Source organism: Patiria miniata, unplaced genomic scaffold (genome assembly GCF_015706575.1).
Source record: "Patiria miniata isolate m_02_andy unplaced genomic scaffold, ASM1570657v1 HiC_scaffold_8, whole genome shotgun sequence".
NCBI lineage: Eukaryota > Metazoa > Echinodermata > Asteroidea > Valvatida > Asterinidae > Patiria > Patiria miniata.
Genome location: NW_024037075.1, coordinates 12457400 through 12483587, shown reverse-complemented (window position 1 = coordinate 12483587; position 26188 = coordinate 12457400). Strand labels below are relative to the sequence as shown.

The 26188-nt window shown below is 40.4% G+C and overlaps 2 long non-coding RNA genes and 1 pseudogene across 2 annotated transcripts; 1 reads left to right on the top strand and 2 right to left on the bottom strand.

Annotated features, from left to right (window-relative positions):
- Positions 1-42: 42 nt before the first annotated feature.
- LOC119719734 lies at positions 43-25643 on the bottom strand (annotated as a pseudogene).
- On the top strand, positions 8448-12219 carry LOC119719413. Its single transcript, XR_005269925.1, has 2 exons — positions 8448-8732; positions 11571-12219. It is a non-coding gene; the product is annotated as an uncharacterized LOC119719413 (long non-coding RNA).
- Positions 13708-16172, bottom strand: LOC119719414. Its single transcript, XR_005269926.1, has 3 exons — positions 15813-16172; positions 14500-14596; positions 13708-13851 (listed from the first exon to the last, which is right to left on the bottom strand). It is a non-coding gene; the product is annotated as an uncharacterized LOC119719414 (long non-coding RNA).
- Positions 25644-26188: the final 545 nt, after the last annotated feature.

Below are 26188 nucleotides of genomic sequence, written 5' to 3'. Positions count from 1 at the left end.
CAGCATGATTGATGTCCTCTACTAGAGATATCTCATGTACGTCTAGTACACACAGACCCAGAATGCAACATGAATGCAACACTGCATACTCACCATGGGTTGCTGGAGCAGTGTTCCAAGGAGTTCAATCCTTTGTGTTGAGGAACTTATCTTGGCTTCTTCATGTGCAGCATGATTGTTGTCCTCTACTAGAGATATCTCATGTACGTCTAGTACACACAGACCCTGAATGCAACATGAATGCAACACTGCATTACTCACCGTGGGTTGCTTGAGCAGTGTTCCAAGGAGTTCAATCCTTTGTGTTGAGGAACTTATCTTGGCTTCTTCATGTGCAGCATGATTGATGTCCTCTACTAGAGATATCTCATGTACGTCTAGTACACACAGACCCTGAATGCAAAATTTTAAAAAGGGATTTTCAAAGCCTGATAATAGTCAGCGGCGTAGCCAGTGTTTTCATCCTGGGGGGGGGGGGGGGGGCTTGATGTTACAGTGAAGGGACGCCCAATTTAATCTGTACTGAAAGGTAGACAGGATTTTTTTTTTCCACCGGACACCCGGCCTTTGTAAAATCAAAAAGTGGGGGGGGGGGGGGGGGGGGGGGGGGGGGGGGGGGGGGGGGGGGAAGGGAACATATAAATAACAGTCCAAGTTTTCTTCACCTTTGTTCCCTTGTATGATTTCACTTTTTGGGGGGGAGGGGTGGGGTGCATTTTCATCTCTTTTTGCTTTTTTTGATTGGTATTGCTTCAATGATTTGAAGGTACCGGTAGTGTATATCATTTTTGTAATTTTTTCATTTGAAGCAACAAAAGTGCTCAAAATGTAAAGAAGGGTGCTTAACAACTAACCTGATGAAGTTTTAGCTCAGTGAATGCTGTATATTTTGAGAAAACAATATTCTAGGATCTCGATTTCAATCCAAAAGTTGCTGAGTCATGTTTTGAAGTGCGCCAGAAATCAGCATCCGGGACATGTTCTCATTCAGCCGATTGCAGCTACGCGATGTCACACACTGAACCGAGGAATTATAGTAACCACGCGCACGGGTGCGTCGTGTCAACGCCTGCGCTCACCCATTCACAGGGTTTACAGACAATATTTGTCTGCTTTGTCACCCCAACACATTAATTAATGTTTATGAGTGAGTGCAATGCTCAGAATAATTTCATGGGGTGACAGATGGAATGTTCCACTCCACAAGGTAAATCTGAGTAGAATAGAATATTCCATCCATTGCCGAATGTGAAGCATTGATTACTTGTTTTATACAACGCCTGAATAAGTTATTTATTCAGGGATTGCAAGATATATACTGATAAGTGGGTCATTGATCACGTGTCATTGAATTATTCCTCCCAATGGCATGGCCACACGGCAAAAAAATGGAAGTTCCATGCCACAGTAAATGGAAATTTCATTGCACGGTTACAGTTTTGGCATCTCTGACCGACGAGGATTTATTCAGGTGTTCCATAAAACACATACGGTAATGAATGATTTGTATTCATGCAATGGAACTAATTTCATTCAGTGACAGCTGGAATGTTCCATTCTACCTGGTTTCGTCTCTTTGAATGGAACACTCCATCTGTCACCTCATGAAATTATTCTTACCACTGCACTCACAAACTAGCCTTGGTCAAGGCGCTAGATGTTATTCTTGATCAAGGCTGTAACAATGGTAGTATCGAAAATGAAGACCCCTAAAACGAAGACCGAAGACCCACTAAAAAACAAAGACCTGTTTGTTTGAATATCCGTAAAAGAGGACAGGGATGATGGTGGGTTTGAACCATTCAATTCTGAGCAAACCAGAAAGTCACACACTATACACTCTTCCTCACATACTCATCTTAAGGTAAAATGCAAAACAACAGAATGTGACTGACACAAAATGATCACACCAGAAACAATTGTGAGATATTAACATCATGTATTTTAATATGAAACCTGAATGCAATCCATGTCTACTCACTCAGGCTATTGCTGGGCAAGTCCAAGAATTCACACACGCTACGTCCCACGAAAGTTTAACCCTCTAAAAAGCAATTAGATCAGTGTGTTTCTTAATGTATTCTGTTGGGCGTCTGAAAGGAGAAAACTGTACCTACACACATTTTTGTTATTCTTTGTGATGAAAAAGACATGGTATGCTACGTATGGGACCACAAGGGGACCTTTTCTTGGACTTGCCCTACTTGCAAAAACAGAAAGTTTTTCTAGTTATGTTTAAGAGTACTAGGCCTTTTAATATGTGATTACAGATATAAATGCAAAACCAGTCTATTAATTAAAAAATATGCAAATAAAGTGAAACTTTCAACATTTTCAGACTTTGCATGCAAAGCATAGAAAGTGAATTTGACACCACACTTCATTAACATCCAAACATGTCAGATTATTGGGTTTTTTTTATTATATTAAAAAAATATGAAAAAAATGACAATGCACCTAGCAGGTCAGTTGCTCTTGACTCGTGATTGATCGTGATTTGGAAAAAAAAGAAGAATAGCATTTGTTTTCATATTTCCTTTAGTAGTTACCCCCCCCCCTCCCCTGAATGCTGTGTCAAATCAGTGGTTCCTTCATCTCTTTGCAGTTTTTAAAACTGGTCTTCCCACCAACCTTTGCACCAATGTTTATACAAAATATAATAATACAAATTCTGAAAAAAATTATTTAAAAAAAAGTCACTGATTTGTGGTTGGAATAATCCCAAACTCCTCTTTTAAATGTCCAACATACGCACAAACATATTTAGGCAGCCTAATAACAAAATATAACATAAACATTCTTCAAAAATTAATTTATTTACAAAAAAGTCACTCATTGGTGGTTGGAATAATTCCAAAACTACTCGGGGTAATACTTAATTTTTTGAACCATTATACAAGCACAATTAAGCCACTTGGCCAATGAGTCTCCAAAAATATACTTTTATTTACAAAATATACATGTGTTTTCCATCTTGGAATAATCGCATAACTTCTCACTGTTTAAACTTCTCATTGTTTTAAAGTGATACATAAATACAACTGTTGTCAGGCCAACAAGTCTCAACTTGGAAATGGACCAAACCACCCATACAGCCTCAGAAATCAACAAATAATATATATCCACTGGGTTTTCAAATTAGTGATGTTTCCATGCACACACGAAGAGATTTGAGATCTACAGTAATTTTGTTTGCCACTTCAACAAGTTTCCAGATGTGGAATCTACACTTATTCACAAACGTGAGATTGTGGTCAACCAGGGATCTTATTTCAGACATGCAACTGGAAATTTAGAAAATTAAGGAAATTCCAAACCACACAAGACTTTGTACAGTATTTTTCAATGGCATTCCTGAGCAGTAAAAACCCAGGAAATCAGCGGATCCGAGGAAAAGTTGCATGTAATTATTATTAAGAAATAGTTCCAAGTCGGAGAATAGACTTGGAACTGTAGATTTGTGCAAGATTCGCCCCGTCCATTCTTAGCACGAATCTACAGTTCCTTGCCTATTCTCAATGACCCAATCAGCAAATTATAGACACTCTAAAAAGTCCCAGGTCAGATTCGATCCAAATCTGGGTCAGATTTGACCTGACACTTTTCCGGGTCAAAATCATGCTTGTCTTGGGTCACCTTTCGGGCCTTTTGACACGAAAACTGTTATTTTGACCCAGAAGAGTGTCAGTTCCAGTCTGTCCCGGATGCAAGGTTATATCTGACCCGGGACTTTAAGAGTGTCAGTTTGACTTTGATGACAAACTACAGTGTCATATGTAGAGGGTGAACAGCTAATTATCTTACACGCAGTGTGACCCTACTGACCATCTGAATCCAGAATGTGTTATGATGTTTATCTTTAAATTGCAAGCAGGCATCCTGGAATAACACATTTTTAATTATCTGTTTTTTGGAATTTGCACAAAGTCCCTGATTTTATAGCATTATTGTTTCAATGGTGAACAGCTAATTGTCTACATGCAGTGTGACCCTACTGACGATCTAATATGAGAATGTCTTACAATGTTTTGCCTTTGAGAATGGTCCTGCTTAGGATTGAAACATTAGGCCCTCTAAGTTTGTTAAGTTTTTTAACATTTCATTTTCTTTTATTGAGAATGTTATCATTTTTATGCCTTGTACATGTACATCGAGTTTGATTTTTGTTGTTGTAAGTAGCCACTTATCTTGCCAAGATGACTTTCATGTATTTTCAATATTTCTTTTGTAATTCTCTTTTTCTTATTTTACATAGTTACTGGAAGGGGTCTTATTTAAGTATGCATTTTTGAAGTGCAATTCGTATTATCTATGCTAATGTTGTCTCTTATTATTCTCATTGAAGCTTCATTGCAGGGAGGGGGTAATACGTTTTTGCTGTTACACAGTTTTTACTACATGGCCTTTTACTTAAATTCCTTGTTCGTATATTAATTAGTGCTATCCACTAAGTGGAATGATATCTGTGGGGGTTGTATTCATTGTTCTCGTAGTGCAATTCTGTTTGTGTTCAAATTGTGCCTGGAGAACTACTCGATGGATATTTAAGTTAACTTTTTTAGTAATTCTGCAGGGGTGCAATTTTCTCCTACATTGGTCATTCTAATTTCCATAATTGGAGTTTACTGTTTATAATTGTATGTGTGTTTTTTTATTCCTGCGAAAAGATAAATGAATGAATGAATGAATGAATGAATGAATGAATGAATGAATGTAATTCAAGAGTGGGCTTGGCAAGTGAGATTTAAAATAAAACCGTAAGTGATGGGAAGAAGGACTGTAACTCATCCCATCCTTTCAATGCTTTGTTGATTTGCAGATTCAACTCAGTCAGTCTGGGCATGTTACCTACAGCCAAGGCAATGTGTTTAATGTCTGACTGTGTCAAATTGCACAACCATAGGTCCAGCTTATTTAAGTGCATCATTTTGGGTAATTCCTTGGCCCACATGTCAGTGGATCCGCCCAATGACTTGTTGCCACCAAGATCCAAGTCAGTCAGTCTGGGCATGTTACCTACAGCCGAGGCAATGTGTGGAATGTCTGACTGTGTCAAATCGCAAAAGCTCAGGTCCAGCTTATTTAAGTGCATCATTTTGGGCAATTCCTTGGCCCACAACGCAGCACATCCACCCAATGACTTGCTGCCACCAAGATTCAAGTCAGTCAGTCTGGGCATGTTACCTACAGCCAAGGCTATGTGTGGAATGTCTGACTGTGTCAAACCGCAATAGTTCAGGTCCAGCTTATTTAAGTGCATCATTTTGGGCAATTCCTTGGCCCACAACGCAGCACATCCACCCAATGACTTGCTGCCACCAAGATTCAAGTAAGTCAGTTTGGGCATGTCATGTACAGCTGAGGCAATGTGTGGAATGTCTGTGCTCTGAAGTTTGCACCACTTTACTGTAAGTTTCTCAAGGCTTGTCAAGTGTTTGATATGAGGGGCCCATTCTACAGCTCTACCTCCCAATGTATTGCATTTCTCTATGTAAAGACTGGTCAAGAGATAGTTGCATTTCAGTGATGACAGGATTTTCTCAAGCTCACCCTTCACTAAAGGACACCAGCCGAGCCTCAGAACCCAGAGGTTTTCCATGTAACCCAGGGCGAAGGCTAAACCACTGACAGAAGACACAGAATCAATCCGAATGGTTTCAATGCATGACAGTTGTGCCACCTGGACTTCTGACCTACAGATCATTTTAAGAAGGTATATGAGAATGCGGACATCAGTATTGTTTTTCACCTTGATATCTGATGGGATGAGTGAGTCGCTGGTTAGACATTGTGGGATCTTTTTGGATTGGCTTTCAAAAAAACAGTGTTGACTAATTAATTGTATAACGTCTGATTGGTACATGGGCTTATGTCGATCCTTGTTGAATTTACGGTCAAGCAATCTAACAATGTCAGTCATGCACTTTTCATTGTTGCCACAACAAAAACGCAAAAGAAAATCATTTGAAACGACACCCTCAATTGTCTGACATAGTTGCCTTAAATTGTTTTGAAATTCTCCAAATGGAACAACTTTGTACACCGTACGCTTTACAAATCCCGGGTGTGACATATGTACACTTTGCAAGTATTTACCAGCACAGTATTCCTGAATAGTCTTGTGCATGAATTGTATGTTGTTGTGACATTTGAGGTTTTTGATAACTCTCTGCTGGGTTAGGATGCCTGCTTTCAGTGCCAGGTCCAGCGCATGTTGTTCAAACTCATCTTTTTGAAATGAGAAATTCTGGTCGGCACTTACGAATCCACTCAGTGCAGTTTTTCCTATAGCAATCACTGTTTTTGATGCATCTTCGGAGCTATATCCTTTTCTTGTGAACATGTAATCAACTGCCTCAGTGAAGAGGCGTGAAGTTGTTTCGGGGAGTTGTTTTTTCTCCCTCCACAACAAACACATGAGAAGGAGAAGCATTGGATTCGTGGAGAAATCGAGCAACGTGTTGGATTTTTCAATGTTTAGGATCAGTGCACTGCCACTATCAGGATCTTCGTAATAGAATTTCAGAATGTATTCATTAACATCTTCCTTGGTAAACCCAAGAACCTCAACATGTGTGCAAGGATTTTGGACAAGTGATTTTGACATCAGAGTCTCAAGATGAGAGGGGCGAGTCGAGACCAAAATGCAACACTTCCTGTATTCTGTTCTATTGAGCGCTTTTAGGATAGAGCCGAATGAGGCTACATCAAGTGTTTTGGTCCTCATTTCATCAAAACCATCCAAAAGTATCAAGACCTTATTTGAGTTGTCCTGAATATATAGATCAAGTTCATCTTTGGCTACTCCTGACTTTACGCCTAAAAGTTGATCAAAAATGGAATCAACAAGATCAGATTCTTGGAACAGGGCATACATCTTTAAAAGAAAGACAAGCTTGAATCTTTTTAGGATTTCACATGTCTCATGGGCCCAGTCATATGCAATCTTGTCAAAAATGGTTGACTTCCCGACACCACCAATGCCAAATAAAATAGCACGATTGAACTCAGTCTCAGGCCAATCTTTCAATATTTTCTCATACTCTGTGGAATATACAGTTTTGTCAGAGTATTCTTCTTCTGCAGTACCTTTCTTTGTTCTAACCCGCAATTTAGTGTAAATGCCAACAATGGGTCTTTGATCATCAGGAGCCCCAGGGTTCAACTGAACATAGCTACCCGTTGTCTTGTAACATGTCCTCAAAATGTCCCTGGTCTTGTTACCGACTTCTTGGTTGAGATCCCCCACTCTTGGTTCCTGGTCTGGTTTCTGACTCTGCGGATTTACTCCTATTGAGGTCAAACAAGCAACAAGTACATGTTATAGTAAACAGGAGGTCATGGGTTCGAGTCCCACCAAAGTGATTTTTTTCTCATAATCCCTGGAGACAACACTAAGTATAGTGGAATCCAGTGATCAGAATTAGAAGCTTTTACTGCGGTGGTGTCGCGCTCACGCGCATACTGCTTGCGTTCTTAAAGACGAGGCATGCGCGCATTTTGGTATTCCAATTGGTAGAAGGAGCCTGAAGTGTGGGTATACATACGTGAACGCAACTTGCGCGAGCCTTTTTCGACACTGCAGTAAATGGCTGCCGCCAGATTTGTCTTTACAGTGTTTATACAATACATGTATGTCGGTGGAGGGCAAAACCCAATATTGAATGTACATGTATTATTTCAGTTTAACATTGTTTCTGAAACGATTGAATAGTCTTCCTCTACTGAGGCAAACATGTAAAAGAAATGGTGACTTGAGATTTACAGATCGTTAGTAAGGCAGTGTAAAAAATAAATTTGCCCCCCTCCCACAAAAAATAATCGAATGAATATTTTGGCTTTTGTACCATCTGTTGGACACAAACTTGTCAGATGTCGTTTAATAGTATCTACACGTTTTTTTTACACTGACAAACAAATTAATTTAGACAATAAACTGGTAACTGCATGTGCAGGCCTCCAAAACTTGATTCCATTTTCCCCCCACTTTTTTTTCTTCTCCGTGTGACACACACAATACGGGGTGCCATTTGGTGTGGGTTGATAAAGAACACATTACAAGACTCCTAATGTGGTCACCATATCTTATTACAAACTGGTTTATATCGTAGCAACAAAAAATGTAGACTCTTTCGTGGAATTGGCAATCCGTCTTTTGTGTCCATGTTTGTGTAGTATATCATCTCCATCCCCCCTCCCCTACAAAATATACAATAATATCTGACCCAAGATATCAAGTAGTGTAACAAACAAGATCATATTTACCTGCTCCATCTGACGACAAGTTGTAAGTGACACTAACTTTACTTGAACCAGTAATGATAGGATTGTGGCTACCGATGACTATGCCCATGTTTCCGATGGCTCCAGCTCGTTGTGGGGAATCTATAATCAATAGAATTCAAACATCTGTCATACCCCCCAAAATTGCCATAATTTTAATTTGTGTATGACTAAAGCAAGTCTATTGTTTTCAAGGTGGTTATGCTGCCTCATCAAATTCCTTCTTCTTGTACCCTCTGTGGTGTTGCCCTGTGTCAGGCATGGTTCACTTGTATTATGTAAGACAATGTGGGGGGCAACAGCCTGGCCTGGAGTGATGGGTTGTTGGTGCGCGGGTGCGGCATTCCTTTCCTTGCTCTGGTGTAGAGTACATCACTCTCCTTGCTCTGGACTGGAATCACCGCTGAACACATTCATTATTTTGTAAACCCATCATTTTCCTGGCACAGGTAAGTTTTCCAAAATTTGTCTTCATTTAAGTATTTATTTATCATCAGTATTAGTTCATTAGTGAACTATTAGTTGTCTTGAGTATTTTCAGAGAATATTTATTTTCATTCTCAACTTCCTTGCTTGATGATGAGTCGATAGTTATTTTCTACTATGAAACTTATTTGAATGAGTTCTTTCCTTTGTACATATTTGAATGCATCTTTATGAGTTTTGTTATGAAAGTATCTGTAGTGGATCACTTCCATTGGTCCATGGATTCAGTATTTTCCATGAAAGATGTTGCTGATCTGATTGATTTATATTCCATTCGAATTGTTTGGAATTTCTGAATGATGGTTAGAGAAGATTGAAGTTGATGTAGATATATGTTCAACCTATTGCTTTTAACTTTTCAAGTTGATGCTGATTTATGATTTCACATCATGGGGTTGCTTGAACATTTTGAACTTACTTGAACTTTTCTTGCTTATTGATTGCTGAATAGTTATTTTATTCTTTAGATTAGTTGAGCATTTCCTTTTGATTTGATCAGATATAACTTGAAGTTTTAGATGTCTGATGCTTGTATGAATCGTGCCAATTCTGAATTATGACAATTCATTCATTGGAGGAATTGGTTTGTTTAATTGCTAATTTGCTATAGATTCGAGTTCTCAGTTTGCTCCTTTAACTGTAAGTGTATTTAGCCTATGATTTACAGGCGCGGATCCAGGGGTGGGCCGCGGGGGCACGTGCCCCCCGTCAAATTGAGTCCACAAAAAAAAAAAAAATAGAACAGGGGGAAAAAGAGGGGGAGGTGAGAGAAATGGAGGGAAGGAGGAGGGCAACCTTCTAACAAAAATACCGGCGCCGATATTAAACATCAGCGGCCTGCACACATTGTGTGGCCGTATGACACAGGGAACTCGAGAAGCTTCGAAATAAACCGCGATCCCACCGTACGTACTCCATATGTAACCCTGTATTATTGTATAGTACATCGGTTTATGAAATGCGATTCTGAGCGTATGTACCCGTACGAAAAACACTCACGTGTACGTGTGACGGCCGTTATAGTTTACTCTTTGGACCACACTATTGGTCATGGGGGCCAACATTTCTTCCACGCGCTTTCAAGGATCGAGTCCAAAACATGTCCGCTTCCGTATAAAATTTCCGTAGAAAATCTTATCTTGTTGATAAACTGAAAATTTAAACTCTATACAAAACATTAGAAAGCATCCTTGCAAAAGTTTACAAACTAAGTCTATACAATTCCGTTTCAAAAATAATAAAATGCACGAAAACATGCAGACGAACATGGTTATCAAGTGAAAAACGAAGAAACTTAAAACGCTTGTTAAAGCAAGAGTATACATTAAACCAATGAAAAAAATTGCTTATTTAACTTAAAACATTTTGCTCAAATAACTCCGGGAAAGAGGGGCCAGGAATCGCCTCAGATTTCACCACAGAGCATCTAATTATGTATCAAAAATTTCCCGGGGCCCTTAAGCGGGCCCCGCACCCCACGCCGAAATACATTCACGCTCCGCATTATTAGTCCTCGGGCCAGATCTCCCTACAAACAGCCTATCCAATTCTTTTTACAAAACAACTTGCAAGAAATTGATAATGCCGTCGAAAATACCTGGTTATCAAGTGAAGAACAGAAGAAATACAAGAGTACAATGTTAAACCAATGAACAAAAAATAAAGAAACACATGGTGTTACCGCAAACCGAAGTGATAATGAAAAAAAAAATCCTAACAATCTTCACAACATTTTGCTGCAATGGGGCCAGAAATCGCTTTAGATTGCACCACAGAGCATCTATAGAATCAAAAATTGCCCGGGGCCCTTGAGTAGGCCCGCGCCCCGAACCCCACGCCGTAAGACACTGCTCCGCGAAGACGAAAATACATGGTTTGCACAAATTTTGAAGTGCACAGTAGCTTAAAATTTGTAAAAACATTAAAGTATATTTAAAAAAAAAAATCCTCATAAGCTTAACAACTTTTGATCAAATAATTCAGGGGGAAAGGGGCAAGGAGTCGCCTCAGATTGCACCACAGGGCATCTAGAATCCAAAATTTTTCGGGGCCCTTAAGCGGGCCCCGGACCCCACGCCGTAAGGGCTTCGCGCTTCGCGCTCGCATTAGTCCTCGGAGCAAATGCCCTAAAGGTGTGCCCCCGTCTAAAGAAATCCTGGATCCGCGCCTGATTTAGCCAAACACATTTTTTGTATTATCACAGTCACTAGTCGCAGTTCTGCCACTTTAAGTTAGCCTGACCACGTGTGGGTCCAGCCGCTCTGTTATCTGAGACATTCTAGCACTGATCTTATCTTGTAATCGTGTGTGCAAGACTCTGTCCAGGGTCCAGACCAGGCCAGAGTGTGTGAAAGTTTTGGTTGACCTTGGGTACACTGTAGATTGCTCATTTCGTATGCACAAGAATTTACTGTTGTTTTATCATCATCCACCTGTTGTAGGCTGGTCGCACTGTGCTCGTTGTTTATCTTTTCTTTAGAACTGGCCTTAGGCTTGTGTTATGGTTATCTCAGTGTGAGCCCAGATTAATGTACTGTGGGAATAGTTTCAGTGTTTTGGTTTTAAGAAGGATTTTATGGATCTTCTTCTGATGACCCTAGTTATTTTTTAGGTTTAGTTTATAATATATTTTTAGTTGATACTCTTTTGGTTATTTTTTATAGACTTGTGTATAAAATAATTTAGTTAATTTCGATTCCTTTCCTTGCTCTGGTGTAGAGTACATCACTCTCCTTGCTTTGGACTGGAATCACCGCTGAACACATTCATTATTTTGTAAACCCATCATTTTCCTGGCACAGGTTCTCCTGCCGTTTGTCATTTTGGACGAGGACGAGACCTGTGCATTATTACTACTACTTCTACTACTTGTGGAGCTGAGTGATGATTTTCTGTTCCGCTTTCCTCCATGTCACCTTTTCATCTCATCACACCCCTGGCCGTCCCCTGACGGCCGTCAGGGGAGGTTACGTCCTTCCGGAAGTTGCAGTCGCTAGTTTCCCGTCTGCTGCAGTACAGTCCTTTGACGTCCCCGGATCTCCCCTTCTTCTCTGATGTTTTAATTCTCGCTCCGTGAACTTTGTTCTTTTCGTGAACTTTGTACTCGCGCGTTCGTGGACGTAACGGGATTTGAATCGTTGGTCATCGCTGGATCTGGACAAGACCATGGGAGACGCAACTGCGAACAACTTATCCTTTTCTCGCATTGTATAAATTGTTGTAATCTGTGCATTTTCATTTGTGTTTACATATCCACTTTCGTTGTTTATATTTTGTTTTGACTTCAAGTTTAAGAGTGTTTGAGTGATTTGAATTAAAAGTCATTTTTAATTCGAGCTGTAAATACACCTATTTCTGTACATTTTTATTTCTTTGATTATTTTGTCGAACTGAACCGGTTGGAATTATATCATTGGGGTTTTCCTAACTGGAATAGACCCCGCGACACATCCTTTAAAGGATACCGGCAAAATGATTCCTGTACTTTAGTACATCTCCAGTTGTCCGTTTTTGGAAGGTAGAATAGATCATTTGTCAGGCCAAACAAAAAAAATGGTGTGTTTACGGTAACAGCCTGAAAAAAATCCAGGTAGGTAGGTAGGGAAATAATTTTATTTGTATTTTTTTTTTCATTTCAGTTCTGCATGCCCATGCGTGTTCTTTCGCAAAAAAAAAGGTTTAAAAACATTATTCAATTATTCAAGCATTCAAGATATTCAATCGATACATTTCATTCCAAATTATAAATTCGTACCGTCCCAGGGTTCTCCCCAGGATTTTTCAAACCTGTGGGGGAAGTTCTGCTACGATTCAACAACCTGCGAAGCCATGGCATGTGGCTTTGAACTTTGGGAGCTCTCTGGTGCATTTTAGAGCAAATCTGGGGGGTCTTTAACTTAAGATTTTCCTTAAAATTCAGAGGAGATCCTGTAGGCCCCTAATATTTTTGTAATGAAAAAAATCAAAATTGTTAACTTAAAAAAAATCAACATTTCATAACCTGTGTTTAGCTTCCTGAACTAGAAAAGTATGGATTACATTTACAAGTAAGTTTCAAATTAAGAAATTAAGGTGAAGAAAAAAACACTTTTGCTTCCGATTACATGCCTTTCAAAATAGCGTCGGTAGGTCGGAAAATTTATTTCACCACTTTTGGGGGGGGGGGGGGGGTGCTGATTAATGGGGAATCATGATAGTATTAGTATAGAGCAAGGAATCATGTTTATTTTGTGCCTGGCCAGCAAAATTGATTAAAACTTGCCTCACCTAATTAAAAACAATTTGAGGTGGGTGATTTGGCGTAAACACACCATTTTTTTGTTTGGCCTCATATTTGTATTTGTTTCTTTTGAAGCAACAACAGTCCTCAAAATCTAAAGATGGGTGCTCAACAACTAACCTGCTGAACTTTCAGCTCAGTGAATGCTGTATATTCTGAGAAAATCATTTTTCAGATCTCGATTTCAAATCAAAGTTGCAGAGTCTTGTTTTGAATTGATTGCAGCCGATTGCAGCGACGCTATGTCACGCACTGACCAAACAAATAATAGCAACCACGCACGCATGTGCATCGTGTCAATGCTCACGCACACCCATTCACGGATTCACCCAATTACAAACCAACTACTAATGGAAATTTCCAAAAATTGTTCAATTCCCAGTCTTTGGTAATGACTTCTTTTAATGTCTTCTTTGTCCAATTACTATCTTTAAACCAAAGTAAGCTTTCAAAAAATAATTTGGTCAGTTACTTTTTGGATAGCTGCAAATGATCTACTCTACCTTTAAAGAAGATACATGTATATAGGGAAATCTGATTGTCCAAAGTTGAAACCTGCAACTTCAAAAAAAATCTTGGGGTGTGTGCGAGTGTGTGAGTTGAGTGGAGAGGGGGAGTTAATGCCCCTCCCTCCCTCATTGACCCCATGCAAATGGTCTAGCTACTAAATGTACTCACCTGTTGTAGCTGAGGGGGTGGGTACCTGTGCCTCCTGTTGCATCGTGGTAGGGACATCAGTCTGGCAGGCTGCTTCAGATTGAGCAGCCATGGTACTTTGGATCACCCAGCCACAAATGGAAGTCCTGTTTGTCAATGATAAATGAAACGTTGTAACACACTGGTCTTCATTCCAGCTTCAATCTCATTCTTTAGCATGAAAACTTGTACCTACAAACCATTTATGTTTGGAATAAAGACTACAGGGAAATTCCACACGGAAGTGGACATGGCTGACAAGTGGGAAATTTATAAAATCTTTAGAGCTACATGAATCACAAGCTCAAATGTGATATGAAATTAAAGGAAACAACAAGACCTTTTATTTTAATGGTGTGCCAGTGAGTTGGAATTGGAAAGTTAGAGACTGCACCAGAATAATTCACAGTTGACTATCAGTCAGTGAGATCAGTAAACTGCAACTGAAAAACTTCTTAACCCTAACAATCCCCGTCCAGTCAAATTCCTACCGCAGGATTTGTTGGAGTCTGTTGGAGTGAGTACTGCACTAGTAAATGCTTTACATGGGGTGTATAGTTATACCACCATAATCAGAGTCCAACAGTTTGGGTGCAGAGTTTGCCATATAGTGTTAGAATTTGCAAGAGTGAGGAAGGTTCCTAGTAAATCACTCAAGGGGTTTAGGGTTACACCTGACATTTAATACAATCCATGAAACCAAAATAAGAACCCCAAAACAAAAAGAAATGAACCATTGTTCTGGCAAAACTTACAGTTGAGTTCGTAGCAGGTTGATTCAGAGACGTCCAAGCATTACAGCCCTGTACATGAAGCTGCCGCACCCAACAATCCCATGACCACTTGACGGAACTATATTATGCAAATCAATCCCTCAATAAACCTCCATATATGGCATTGACTCAAACTTTACAAAAGTTGCAAGGTCATGATTCACAAGTGCTTTGAAATTCTGTCACATGCAAGCAGTTTGCATCCAATATGAAACAAAACATTGCACTATCCATATTTGTCCTAATAAGTCTGGAGAGTATCTTAATAAAAAATAAAGGCATTTTTTTTTATCCTGGAAACCCCCGCGCATCGATACAAATACATAAACCAAATTTGTCCCAGCAGGCCTCCAGAAATTGTGTACATCTGGGTTTTCCCAAAATGTTTTATTGTCAACAGCTAGCCTGGAGACAAGAATGGACAGTTTTGTGTGGTCTGCTGTCATGCAAAGATCTACAAAGTTGACGGGTCAATGGGTGACCTTTCTTTTCAAATGACGTGATTTCATGAGTTCATAAGTGCTATTTTTAGCTCAGCATCTATTCAATGCAACTTAATTCACTTTTGAGGCCTTAGTCAACACCTATGTGTATATGGACCTCAACAGCTTGGTTTACAGCAAATGCATATCTAGTGTAAATCTTTAATACCGGCATTATGAGAAACTACACTCCGAAAGTCCTCCCTAATACGTTTTTGTCTAACTCAAAAACAACTGTGCAAATCTTGCTCAAATTACAACTAATCAGTAGAGAAATTCCTTAGCAATCCAGTCAAATTCTTTATTTGGCCCAAAATCAGTGTTAATGGGTACAACATAATGCAATTTGTGACAAATGCTACAGAAACAAGTTTCACTTTTGACATTGTATACGTGCAAGGTGAGTGTGAACCACAACTACGGTAGCACGTGTACAAAAGTGCAACTGTTTTTCGGTATAATTTGTCATCAATTGCATAATTTCTTACACATTATCACTGTTTTGAGCCAAACAAAGAGTATGGCTGGATTGCTCAGGAATTTCTGTACTGATTAATTGTTATTTGAGCGAGAAGTCAGTAGTTTTATGAGTTAGACCAAAAAGTATTGAAGGGGGGGGGGGGGACTTTCTTTTTGGTTGAGTGTATGATACAATGCAATTCGAAAGTGCTTGAATAAGTATTTGCAAGTAGGCCTACATCCTAAAGCTGGCACTAATGTATTGCCCGATTCTATAAAACCATCAGGCCTTTTCAATAGCCAATCCGACAGTCCAATTAAATTGTTACAAATATATTGAAAAAAAAATCTTACCTAAATTTCATCTTCAACCTGTCACTTCCTGCACAGAGCCCTGATGCTTTCACCAAGAAATCCAGCCGCAAATTAAAGACGGACATCAGTTTTAAAACGTACATTTCAATTTCTCAAGTTGGAGAATCCAGCGGTTGAATAGCAGGAGGTCGTGGGTTTGAGTCCCATCAGCTTGCTTGCCAAGAGTTTTTTGATAGAATTCTTGATGTCACTAGCATTTTTTTTCCTTTCTTTAATGGGTAATTTCTTTACGCCATCTCGATTCTTCATAAGAATAACTACGCAAATCATAAACAAACAAGAAATTAGGGGAGCCGATGGTATAGGATCATCATTTCTTAACCCTAAAAGGGCCTGGTTATTTTGACCATCTCTCAGCGAGGGGGGGGGGGGGGGCGGATTCCGCCCCCCCCCCAAGATCTCGGCCATCGAGTGACAAAAAATTTTGAAACTCAGTACAAGCATGGAGCAACTCTTCATGGTTTTGGAATTATCGCTAATTAATTATTCATATGTATGAATGGTAATTCTGGTCTGTGTACACGACGTATATATGGGAAAATTCAGTTTCACGGCACATAGCGCCGGAAAATTTTTCGCTGCACGACAACCCCTGGTCCGATTTTTATATTTTTGGTGTCAAAAGATGCGTAAGGCTCGAGGCTAAAAAGTCATAACAGCTTGGGTCGCGAAAACATTTTTTTTAAAGGCTATCGCGGAAAAAGTCAAGGGGGGGTGGATTCCAAGCCCCCCCCCCCCCGGCCCTTTTAGGGTTAAAGCGATTTGGCATTCTGGAGTCTGGACAACGGGCCTCCAAGATGGAGGACAATGGGCCTTTCATGAATTATGTCTTTTGGTTTCCTGCTCAGTGCCAGGTTTCACGAAATTAGGAAGGCTCCTTACGAATAATATACAAATATTGACTGCCTGGAGTTGTGTAGTAAAACTAGCCTCCCGAGGTGATCCATGAAGCATTCTATTTTTCCCGAGGCTTCATGGATCACCGAGGGAGGACAGTTTTACTTCACCAAGAGATAAAGCAGTCGTTTTTTGTTTTATAACACCTCTCCCACAGATTATGCTTGATTTTACATGTAGGTGATAACTGATTCATTTAATCTGAATATAATAAAAATTAACTTTTATTTGAATACAAAATTAGTTGAAAATTAACTTGCACTTTTTGTAACTACCCCTTCGCGAAATGTTTGAACCCCATCTGTAGTGCATGCTTGGAAACAATATGCGCACATGCTTGGAAACAATATGCGCAACGGGCAATGCGCAAAGGGCAATGCGCAACGGGCAATGCGCAACGGGCAATGCGCAACGGGCAATGCGCAACGGGCAATGCGCAACGGGCAATGCGCAACGGGCAATGCGCAACGGGCAATGCGCAACGGGCAATGCGCAACGGGCAATGCGCAACGGGCAATGCGCAACGGGCAACACAAACACCCCTATGGGCAATTCCACGGTTACTCACGTAAAATTTTCGTAACGTGAGTAACCGATTTTGTGTGTCTTGTTTATCATACATAACACACTTTTCTGGATGCCATCTTTGGTGCTTAGGTAGGTCTAGGTCTACTCTATCTACCATGGGGATAACAGTTATTAAACCTTTTCAGTAAGGTAATTACAGCGCAAGGAAACTCAAAAGTACATCAAAAATGTAACGTGAGTAACCCTGAAATTGCTCCTATATGCATTTTTGCACACAGTGCGTATAGTACTTTGGTTGCTATGGGTATAGTACGGTACTTTGGGTGCTATGGGTACATACAGTACTTTTGGCCGGGCACTGAAAGATAGCAAAAATAGAAAGTAACATGTGACTCGCTCTCGGCCAATCAAGACACAGAATCTGTCGGCGAGGTGTTATAAACTAAGATATTAGGGTTCAATGACTGCAAACTGCAAGCCAATAATGTCATCTGGGTGATTGCTGATGTCTATCAGGAAAGATTAAAGATTGAAGTTTAATATTGTAGTAATACTAGTAGATTGTTACTTGCCAGTGAAGATTTCATAGCCAATTCGGAATGTACTTTGCAGCCAATAAGTTCTGTTGATTTACTGAATTACTTGATGTCAATGTGATTAATATTGTTGATATCATTTAATTAAAATCATTTCAAGTTTATCAACAGTGTAAATATGTGTCTCTGCCACGTATGTTTGTCCCTTCTACTTAGTTTGTGCGCATGCACCAAAATCTCAGCTAATGCCAGTGACTGTCGTGCGCAAGTGCATTTGCATGAACATACGAGCTGCATGAGCGAGCGTGGATGGACCGCTGAAAAAAAGCTTTGTGTCAACAAATGACAAAGCAGGATCTGTTTTCCATCCTAAATAAAAATACAAATGAGGTCCCTTGGAATGACAAGAAGGTTTAAACTAACTAGTATCAGTGTTTCACAATGTCAAACTACGGACCGGTACATGTTAATTGAAACACACATAATGCAACTTTATCCACATCTGGAGTAATTACCATTTTGGTTGTGTGGACAATTCAGGGTTTTTTTTGGGGGGGGAGGGGGGGTGGGGGAGGGAGAGCGGCTAATTGACTAATTGGCATGGCTCAAGAGCATAGTTTAAGCAAATATGTACATTCCATTCAACTATTTAAAAATCGTTTTTTGGAAAAAAAAAGATACAAAGATAAACTGACTAGGGGAATTATAACAATTTTTGAAAAGTTGAACAAAGAAACTGACTGGAGCTTGAACCCACAACCCCCGAATAATTATTCCGGTGCTGTACTAGCCTTGGTCAATGCTCTCGTCGTTATTCGTCCCGTACGCGGTCAATCGTCTGCATACATGGCATATATACTCACGCGCTATGCACATGTAAAAATACAGCGCGAACAGCGACCTCACGCGGCCACTATTTTTATGCAAATCAGTTGGAGACGATGTCGAGCCTTGGTTCAATCGTCCATGTGAGGTTTTGGGGGTGGTGCTCATTATGTTAATAGCCTTAGCTGACCTTAAATGTCGTTTTCTTATTGGTCGATCGTTGCGTGGAAACTTGCATAGTGAACGTGGCACCGTACATAATCCATACACGAACACATTGTGTGTCTCTGCACACGGCACCAATGCACAAAAACTGTGGTTCCTGTCACGTCCGCAAAAGGCGAATAGCTGGAAATAATTTGATGACGTCCGGATTTACCAAGGTGTGATTGGACACTCCACATATTAGCCCCGCCTACATTATCTGTATTCGCATACGAGGTCGTGCGCTGGAAATCTAGCGCAAAGTAAAGAAAAACATAAGCTTTGGCCGATGATTGAACCAAGGCTCGACATCGTCTCCAACTGATTTGCATAAAAATAGTGGCCGCGTGAGGTCGCTGTTCGCGCTGTATTTTTACATGCATGTGCATAGCGCGTGAGGATATATGCCGACGATTGACCGCGTACGGGACGAATAACGACGAGAGCATTGACCAAGGCTAGTGCTCTACCAACTGAGCTATCCAGCCCTATGTTGGCAATTGCCCAATTTGTCAACATCTTTGTTCAAGGGATGCTAGTCAGAAGCCATAAACTTGTATATGCCATGCAGCCAGGGATCACGCCCAAAGTCATAAAACAGACCCGGGAAATGGTTATTTGGATATCGCAGGTTTAAACCCTGCTCAAGTCAATTTCTCTGTTCAACTTTTCAAAAGTATAGTATAAAAGAAAAAAAAATGGTGTTTTTTTCTAATAATTGTAATTTCCATCGTACGAAAAGTAAGCAAATGTCCCAACAATGACTGACACCCCTAGTGCAAGAATGTGGTCCAAAGCGACATTTACTGAGTTCAGCTGAGTTGAGTTGAGCATAAGTAGCTTGTGAAGAGATCACGTGCAGTGCATCGCAAAATGTGTGAGTGTGTGTGACATTACGTCTCTCGCTGAGCCACGTGTGTTAAGTAATTTGGTGTACGTAAAATATACGTGTCATCACTTTTCGTAATATTGATGACTAGGGAGTCCTCTTTTCAGATCACTTGCTGTTTCAAATGAGTGCAGGCAGGCCTGGATTTGTAACTTACATGTATATAGACAAAGTCAGAAAGACAAACCCAGAAAAGTGAGATCAAGCTTTGTGAATAATCACACAGAAACCTGTTTTCTAAATATGTTTTCGTGACCTTTTCATGATGTAAAGATTTGACTTTATGTTCAGTGCTGTAAACTGCTCCTACTTCTTCCAGCATTGGCTATTATTTTTATAGTGGCAGGAACCATACATCCTGCATGTACTGGTACAGTGCATGCTTTCACCTAGGCAAAGGAAAGCTTGCAAGTCTTGTCAGAAAACTGAGTTTCAAGTAAACAAACCTTTCTTTTGAAGTAAACAAACCAATCTTTTTTGTGGTGGGGAAGCTGCTGAGAAGCATGTTCATTGAAACAAAATGGACATCTATGTCCATTTGTCCACTTAAAAATACTTCATAAAGGAATTTTTTCAGAAGCACCAGATCCGCGATTGCATGGTAAGAAATTGCAACGTATTTTGCAAATATTCGATATATTGAACATGAATCGATATTGAAGATATACTGGTATGTATCAATAAATCAAAAATTCCGATACCATACAACCCTGGGAGTCAACTTATTCAGAACAATTCAATCAATTACAATCACACATTGTACTTCAAATTCATTACTTCAAATAATGCCGTGAATTTCTCAAGTATTGATGGTACTCACCATGTAGCGATGAATTGCAAGTGTTAGTTTCGAAGGGTGACCTTACTTTGACCTCCAACAGGACCTCCAGGTACGTCACATGCTGGAATGATAAAAAAAACAAATCCACAGGACAATTAGATGCAAGATTCTGGTAGAAATGAACAAAAGATATGGGAATGTTTCCATTGTGTATTATCGTACACCTTATCAAACAAGAAAGATAATATTGTTCCTCACTTTTCACACTTTTGTCGATTTGGAAACAAGAGATTAGACCACGAAATGATTTCAAGAATCCTCATACATGTGTTATACCCCAACTTGGTTGTCGGACCGAGCTTATGTTGAGACTGTACCAATGGGCAGGCCTAACTTGGGTTGGGCACTGCTACTCAAATATGGATGTTAGAGGGCACGCATCGGGCGTACACGATGACCACATCCACGGCCATGTGCTGCAAAGTGTCATCAGACAAACTGAGCCATTTATACAACAAGGCTACCCTGGAAGTTGCTGTAAAAAGACGACATGTTTGATCTGCCTCTGAGCTCCCAGGCCCGGCCTGAGCGTGTGCCCTTGGTCCTCCCATCCGGACAGTAGGACCAAGCATCCTACATGTAGCCCTGTCCCAGCCAATCCTCATCCCAAGGGCCTACTTTACTTTTATCATCGTTTTGCTCGACAAAAATCATTTCCAAAACAAAACTTCAACGCATGACCAGAGGAATGCATCCAAGATATCAATGGAAAGCTCACTGCTCCTAGTTCATGATAATTCATAAATACCTGAGACAGTTTAGCCATTCCTATTGGTCAAGAGCCCGTAATGTGGGTGGTTTTAAGCCACTGATAAAACAATGACTGGTTTGAAACTCCTTCCTGTGTTCTGCACTACATCGTGCAGTACGTGCCGAGCGCGCCAATTTCCATAGGAGATTCTTAGCACTGCGGGCATGAGACACGTACATTGACATGGCCAGAGGGGTGTTTCACCAAACTTGAATTTGAGTTGCTGAACAAAGTCGTTGGAAATTTGTGAAATTGTGACTTGTTTTGACTTTTTGACCAAAAGGTATTTATGAGTGGGAATTTCTATGTGCTTGGCTGAATGTTTCAAACCGGCTAGGGGCATGGCATGGCCCTCGCCTTAGGCCGGGTCATTATTGGCAACCAGACCCTAGCTGGTTTCAACGTACTTGTTTCAAACCGGTCAAATTAGGCATATTTATTCCATTAAAATGGTCACTAGTTCAAAGCTTGTTCATATCATCCCTTTGTTTGTGGATGAGTATTTTTTTTTGGGGGGGGGGCACCTGTATAAATAAATATTTGAGAGTAACCTACAATAAAGGCATTTTGTACAAATCAAAACGTATAGTGTAAGGGCAGAAACAAAACAGGTTTGTTGAAGGCAACGGTTAAACTAAGGCCGCTTCTTGATTAGCCTTTTACTTAATGTGATGGAACTACCGGTAGCCTTGGTCAAGGCGTTCGTCAATAGTGCTTCATACAATGCATAGATACCATCACAGACACTATAAATGAAATAGTTCCATCACGGTGCAAGCAATACACAGGTCATCTTGAGGCTAGAATCGACTCAAGTCGGAAATGCTTTAAAGCGGTATCTTAAAAAAGTTCACAAAAATCACTTAGTTTTACAAGCACGACAATGCACACTTCATTGTACAACACGCGTGCTAGTACAAGTGTGTGCATGTATTGCAGAGCATGTGCATACATGTGGTGCAAAAGTTAGCAATTCCGACTTGATCAATCTGCCATCAGCACCCCCTTGCGTGCACGCGCCTGTATCATTGATGCATATGCAACACCATCTCTATGCATATGCAGCAACATCGCTTGACCAATCAAAGTAACAATTTTTGAAGACTCGTTTATTATTTTCAGTAGGTATGGAAGGCTGGATAACAATCTGCAACTTAGTCTGTAGATTTCAAACACATTATATTTGGATGATAATGCTAAGATCAGCTGCTCTTGGATTGAATTTATAAAGAACAAGACATTCAAATGTTATTCAAAACAAAATGGAATTTTTATTGGGGTTAACCTGTAAAAGATGTTGAGATCCATTGATACCGCTTCGTGTTGTGCGTACCCAGAGCCGTTTCAAAGCATTCGAACGTACATGTGCGTGTATCTGTTTCTACTCCTCACCAGTGGCGTCGCCAAGGGGGGGCCAGGGGGGGCACGTGCCCCCCCTGGAAAACCTAGTGCCCCCCCGAGTGCCCCCCCCCCCATCAAATGATATCAAAACAACCTGCGAGCATTTTTAAGAATAAAAACACTCATTACCTGAAATAATGTGATACGATTGGCTTCTACCGAAATCAGTAGAAGCCAATCACATCGAGAATTAATTTCCATAGACTGTGTACAAACGTGGAACAAACCAGCGCGTACGCTTGGCAGATTGACCAAGTCTGGGTAGCTGCATCACTTGAAAATAACATGTACAGGTACGTTTTTAACATGATGGTCCGGATTCGACGCATGAGGGCGCGCGTTATGTACTGTAAGGATGAATGCGATATGCGCTGTGAGTGGATTTACTATAGGCACAGACCGAGCGCAACCCAGTCTTGGCCAAGTCTACATTAAGCCCTGCATACTGCACACGTGGGCACCGTGCATAAATACCAAATTTCATTGTAACAAAACCCAATGAAAATTAGCACTCTATCTCCTTTGTTCAAATCCTCAAGCCATTTAAAAATATTAGGTTTTTAAATTTGTTTGACCATTTTATACTTTTTGTGATATATGCGTATCTTTTTTCGGAATATCAGTTTATAAAACAGTTTTGTAAAGCCATAGGTTGTGTCAATTATCTGGTGGTTTCAGTATACTCACATAGCAACCTCGTCCCCAGGGTGTCGAGCAGTACGCGCCCAACACTACCTGCTCTCTCACCCTGGTATTGGATCATTTGCATGTGCAAGATTTTTGCACACATATGCAAATGAGGAACAGTCGTGTGCCTGGATATGCGTTATACATTAGCGTTTGTTTTTGTATGCAGTGTCTGGGGTAAAAACATAGTCAATTCGTAGCAGCGCGAGCACGGCGAATTACGAAAACACGATTTTTGAAGTCAAACTGTTACGATCTTATATCGAGACAACATGCAGTATCATATTTCATATTAATATGAGCAACTTGGAAAGGAAATTAGTATTTTCGAGAAGGCGTGGACGAATGATCGCGAAAACACGTACTGCACGTTGTGAATATATAGCACCAAGTACACGATAAAAATCCATTACTAGCCAATTGCGGTATCCAATCAGGATACAGGAAGAAAGTTTCCTATCCAGGGTTTACTATTGGAAACGCGGTTGGAAATAAAGTAAGCACTGGGGACGAGGTTGACTCACATAGGCAATTGAAGATTCTCCATACTTTTTTTTTTTAGTTAATAAGTTATTAAGGTTTTTATGTTTGTGGATACATCTGTAATTCAGTGTCATGCTGCAAAATGTGGAATTTTAATTAATAAACCACATTTGAACTGAGTAAAATGACTCTTTGTGGTGAATCACGCCTATTCCTTGGTTAGCAGAGCAAAGCACTTTACAGAAAGGGTCAACCTTTGGGCCTAAAAACTTACTCCTGGTTGCTTGAGCAGTGTTCCCAAGAGTCAAATCCTTTGTGTTGAGGAACTTATCTTGGCTTCTTCATGTGCAGCATGATTGATGTCCTCTACTAGAGATATTTCATGCACGTCTAGTACACATAGGCCCTGAATGCAAAATGTAAAAAGTGAGAATTTTCAAAACCTGATAAACAGTACAGTCAAATCTTCAAATACACGCAACGTATATAAAAATTAAGAACTTGTTTCCCCTTTACCTTGGTTGCAGTTTTTGGTTTTGGTTTACCTTGATTGCATTTTCATGTTTCGTGATCAAAAGGTTGTGCATGGTTTTCGACATTTTTCTCAAAAAACTGTAATATGCACTTAGCTGGAACTTCAACAGGTTAGGTTTTGATTATTCTTCTAAGTTCTTTGGATTTTGAGTGGTGTTATTATCGGAAATGGACAAAATGCAAAAAAAAAGCAAATGATCCTATATCCCTTTAACACATATAAGCTGGCGCATACCTTTTCCTGTCTGAGCCTATTGACAGCATCTCCACCTTTCTTGGTCTCCTCACTGACCACAATGCACCTCATGTCTGGATCCACCACGCTGGGGCCGTAAGGATCCGTGATGGGCACGATGGAGTCTGATTGTAAGATGCGTGGTTTGATATCGTGGATGAAGTCACGGACAGATGCGATGCACGCATCCGATGGCTGGATCAACTCTGGTAGTGATTTCCCTGCAATCAGATGAGGGGGATATATTCAGGTGTTGTATTAATATAAAATACTGAACACCATACATTTATGACCTACTCTCAGCCAATGAAGAGAAAGAATGTAATAAGGGTTGTGTTACATGAATACTTGATTTGATGCGTTCTTACGTTGCAGCATGAATATGTCTGTCACACCAACTGTAATCTTCTCTTCTGCTCTAATAGCCGACTCACTCAGCAGGATTTTATGTCCAGCGTGGATGCGATCGAACGTTCCTCCAAGAACCACACTTCCACGAACAGTCTACTTCATTAGGCTTAGCATCAGCATCCATCGGTGCAGAACTGTTCACATTCAACCAGACAGACTCTGGTATGATTTCCACAACAGGATTTGTTGGGAATACAAACCACAACTTGAGTAACGCTTGGAGTTTGTTTGGAGAGGAGCAGTCAGTCAGTACCAGACCGACCTATCCTTTGAGAATTTTAGTTGGAGGCAAGGTGCCAGACCGGTTACTTATATTGTTTATGAGTACTCTGACATCTTGCCCTTGTAGCTGCGCCGACGTGGCGTAGATTGCAGTGATGGTTGCGCAGATATCTTGCGTAACGGGAATCGGTCTCTGTTTGTACGGTTCCAGTTCGAGGTCAAGGCCGGGATGCAGCTGTACGTAGAGTGTTTCCAATATGCAGCTGGCGGCATGGCACAGTAATCAGGTCTGATTGGTTTGATGAGTTGGTTTATCGGTGAGGTTAAGATGAGAAGCCCTGTTTTGCAGCTGGGGAGCATTTTGGTTCACTGGAAAGCACAGCTCAAACCTGCACTGTATAAAAATGGAAAGAGCAAAAATCAGATATTCAATAAAATTTTAACCATAAAGGAATAAGCAAGGATGAATACCGGTAGCTGTGTTTGAATAATTTGCAAACTCAAGTAAAAACAAGAAAAGTAGTTTAGAATTTCTCTTCTGGGGTACCGTTTTACAAAGGCTGAATTGTGTTTATACCACTGTTCACCGGCGGGGCATAAAATTACAGACCTGTTAGGGGCGGATCCAGGAATTTTTGCAGGGAATTTTTTTGTGTGATACACTATATCACACAATAGTGTACAAATACCCCCCTTACCCCGCTGGCTATGCCTCTGTGTTTGACTGTTGCGGACAGGCGAACATATAGGTAAATATTATTAGTCAAGTTGTTTTTGTTTTTTGGTGAGGGGGGGGGGGAGTTTTTACCCTCAAACCCCCCCCCCCCCCATGGATCCGCGCCTGCCTAGCTGTACCTTATACAAGTTGTAATAAAAGTACTAGCATTGTAACGTTCCCCTCTGTACATCAA